Source organism: Scardinius erythrophthalmus (assembly GCF_964197995.2).
Source record: "Scardinius erythrophthalmus genome assembly, chromosome: 20".
In the NCBI taxonomy this organism is placed as follows: Eukaryota; Metazoa; Chordata; class Actinopteri; order Cypriniformes; family Leuciscidae; genus Scardinius; species Scardinius erythrophthalmus.
Genome location: NC_138240.1, coordinates 20,079,988 through 20,083,999, shown reverse-complemented (window position 1 = coordinate 20,083,999; position 4,012 = coordinate 20,079,988). Strand labels below are relative to the sequence as shown.

The window sequence follows — 4,012 nt, the reverse complement described above, 5'->3', positions numbered from 1 at the left end:
GAGTGTTCTTTCCCTTAGATACAAGATGTTATTGCTTGTTTTATCTGTTCTTTCGTTTGTTACTTTTTACTTTCACTTTTGCAGACTGCAGCTGTCATTGGATTGGTTCAGATGCCTGCCAATTCTTTGTGCTAGTGACCCAAATTGGACATTGCAAAACAATGGATATAATATATTTTACTATTCTTATTTGCAAAATTGGATAAAACAAAAAACAAAAACAAAACAATGTTGGTTTGAAAACACATTGTAGGCACAGAGACTTTTGATAAAAGTAAATAAAATTGACATTGGTCATTTTTTTATATAGGTCTATATATTTTTAAGTTTAATGCAGAGTAAAATATTTTATAGAAGCCTGTTTCAATGTCTGTTTAAATGTTTCATTTATGTCCAAATGTGACACGTGTTAGGTCTATAAGTACACTTTATAACTACAGACAGGTATTGAATTCACTTGCAGCATTCATTGCGCTGTTTAGCAGTGATTTTAGGCAGAGTGTTTTGCTCACAACTTGTCCAGGGCACAGCAGTGTTCACCACAAGAATCCGCAAGAAGAGAGAAACAAAACGAAAGAGAATTAGGCATCAAACAAAAAGAGGCAGATGCAATTTTTTTAAAAGAAAGGTGATTGCCGATAATACCAAAATTTAGGTTTGGACTTACCTGTGCGATTTTAAAATAAAAAGTTACGTTTTTCATGAATGTATCACCAGCATCATTGTCATCATTTGAATTATTTTGACTGCATGCGGTGGACAGCTTTCCATGATATTGTCGTAGAAATTTTAAACTGTATAGGCTATTAAACTAACCATGTTTCTAACATCTAACCTTATTTAACATCTAACATTTGAACAGTATGTACTGTACGAAACCAATGGAAAACTTGTGACTTTGAGTGTGTGCGTGTGTGTGTGTATAAATAACATAGTTTGGGAAATGAAATGAAGTCATCATTAAAACAAAGTTTGCTTTACCTCGTACACTCTTAGAAGGAATGTGTAGAAAAATTACACAAATTATGTGTAACACTCTAATTTACACATTTTGTGTCAATATTAACTAAAACTGTGTATAAAAAATAATCTATTTTACACATATCCATGTGTAGTTTAAAGTTTACACAACTTGGGTATTTACTCAAAGCATTTAACACATTATGAGTAGACTGATGTGCTTACACATTTTAATGTGTTAATTTTTATAACGCGACCGTTATTTAAATTAGCTAGTCAAACTGAACCAACCAATAAGGTGACTTTTGAGTGAACATAATCCAGTTCCAGTCAGTTGCAGTTCAGTAACGTTAACGTTAGTAGATAAAAGTCTGTTAACGACAGCAACTATTTTGTTTTTACTATATTGTTGAAAATAAAACATGTACCTTATCACTTCGTTATCGACTACCCCTCGCGTCAAAACTGTTCGTGAAAACCACCTCTTTACCAGGGAGGAGATGATTCGCGCCGAATCACGCCGGTGATGCTCAAAGTCATGAGGTAAGCTGTACTTGAATTATTTTTTTTACTCATGTTCATTTTCAAAAACAATATTTCCTGCTACTGTTATTTTAATACTGGCTTAAAAGCTAGGTTACGACGAGATTTTGCGGGCAAAAAACTCGACTTTTGTCAATAGTGTAACGTTAGCAGTTAAAGTTAGGTGAAGAACGGCTAAACCAAGTAGCTTTATGTTGACCAATGCTGCGAATTTGCGTGGAAACCCCGATTCAAAATCGGCATAATTTTTTTCACTTTCACACGAAATTCCAGATAATGAAGAGACCTTTATTAATGGATTTTACACGCAAAATTTCGCCAAGCAATGGTAGCTAAACGTGACCGCACCTAGATTGTAACTTACAGTGCTACTCGATTTACAATACACAAAATGTTATTTGTAAGGGTGTTTTAAAAATCGTCTACTCTTTATTAATTTGATTAACGTTACGTATAAAATGTAATCGTAGTAGTGGATTTGAAAGTTTGCTGAAATGATTAGCAATATGTCATAAGTGCTCTTGAGTGATGTGCAGGCTAGGTAACGTTAACTGTTAGCATACAATAACGTTACATGTGCTAACTTTATATAAAATAAGTGACCTTTGCATTATGTCTATTATTTATTACACAGCAAATGAACCAATCAGAAGATGGACCATTTTCCACCGACCACCGTGTTCAGTCTCACCAGATTTAATTTATTCAGGTAAGCATTGCAGTAAAATTCACTAAATCATTCATTCATATCAAATCAAGCATTCTAAACAGCTTAAGTTTTTATTTTTGCATTCTTTTGATCTATTATTAGGCCAAGGAGTCCGACCTGACCAGGAAGGTGCCTAATAAGCATAGCCTATCAGCGCACAGGTAGGTTAACTACTGAGGGAAAGAAAAAGATCATCACATGGGGATTTCTTGCATCATGTATCTTACTGTGTATTTGTCTCAAACAGCTGTCCCTTCACTGCAAACAAGTTGAAATTGGCTAGCCTAAATCCCTGATTGCAGTTAAGCCTACGAATCTCAGCATTTTTGGAGAGAATTAAGGAAATTTAAGTATTAAAATTTAATCTGGCATAATTTAGTTTACAGTTCAACTGAAATGTTTGAATGTGCTGACAAAAGGGTGTTACTTACAAATATATATATTCTGAATTATAGTATGATGGAGATTAAAAACAATTTGATGCTTGTGTAATTTTCTCCTCTCTCTCTCTCCCTATTATATTTTTATATAGTGTTGGAACTGCGATCTTCTCTGAAGAAGAACTGAGCACATTTGTGTTGGTGGACACGTTTGCATCCAGGAAACAGGGGACTGATGCATATGTCACACTTTTCTGGAAACACTTCAGGAGTTTCAAAGTCGCGATCTGATTGGTTGAATTCTACAGGATGTTCGGGAGATGTGAGTGTCGTGTTCTTTATCGGTTCGCCTGGAAACAAATGCCGTGACACCAAAACCCCTCGTGGAAGAAGAATGCTATTATGCTTACAACTGTGACAATGAGCGCTTACCAGGATCAACTAAACACTGGATTTTCAAAAGTACTTGAAGTTCGCGGCTCCATTGTTCAACGTTCTTGAATGAATAATTTATTAGATGCAGCCAGTCTGTTATTGTAGGGACATCAACATCATATATTATCACGCCCCTAAACATGACGCAGAACAAAACGAACTGTGATTGGTTGCGTTACATGTCAGTCAAACGTCCTCTTGGGTGGTCCAGACATTGATACTAATAATGAGAACTGTTTCTTGAGCATCAAATCATCGTATAAGAGTGATTTCTGAAGGATCATGTGACACTGAAAACTTGGAGTAATGATGCTGAAAATTCAGCTTTGATCACATGAATAAAATATTTTTTAAATATATTCAAATAGAAAACAGCTGTTTTACATTGTAATAATATTTCACAATATTTACTGTTTTTACTGTACTTTTGTATCAAATAAAATATTTGGTGAGCATAAGAGATTTCTTTCAAAAACATTAAAATGCTTAATATTTTCTAAACTTGGCCACCAATGTACATCAAGCCAAAAATGTTTTGGAAATAAGTGAAATTATTTTGAAGGTGGGGAAGTGTGTCATGTTACCTAATGAGATTGAGAAAATAACTGTTTTATCCTATGTTGGACATTTCCTTTTTGACTGCTTTAAATTGTATTGTTCTATTCTGGATTGAATTTAATTGTTGATATGTCAGTCATAATAAATAAGATAATCAACCACAGACTTTATTTTGTCAAATGCTTATTTTGTTTAGGATTTAGGATTTTAGATACCTTTCTTAACACAGTGTGTGTAGCCAAGGATAGCACATAATGTGGTAATGTTACACATGTTTACACATCTTTTACACATATTTTACACATGTTTACACATCTTTTACACATCTTTTATGTTAACCTTTCTGACACATTTAGTGTGTTAAACTCATTAACACAGTGAATGAGTTGAAATTAACACAAATCTAGTAGTCCTGGAGCTCACCCAC

At 34.0% G+C, this 4,012-nt stretch overlaps 1 long non-coding RNA gene across 1 annotated transcript; it reads left to right on the top strand.

Annotated features, from left to right (window-relative positions):
* The first annotated feature begins 2,027 nt into the window (after window positions 1-2,027).
* On the top strand, window positions 2,028-3,747 carry LOC308681341. The gene is made up of 3 exons (XR_014029020.1): window positions 2,028-2,212; window positions 2,315-2,373; window positions 2,745-3,747. It is a non-coding gene; the product is annotated as an uncharacterized lncRNA (long non-coding RNA).
* Window positions 3,748-4,012: the final 265 nt, after the last annotated feature.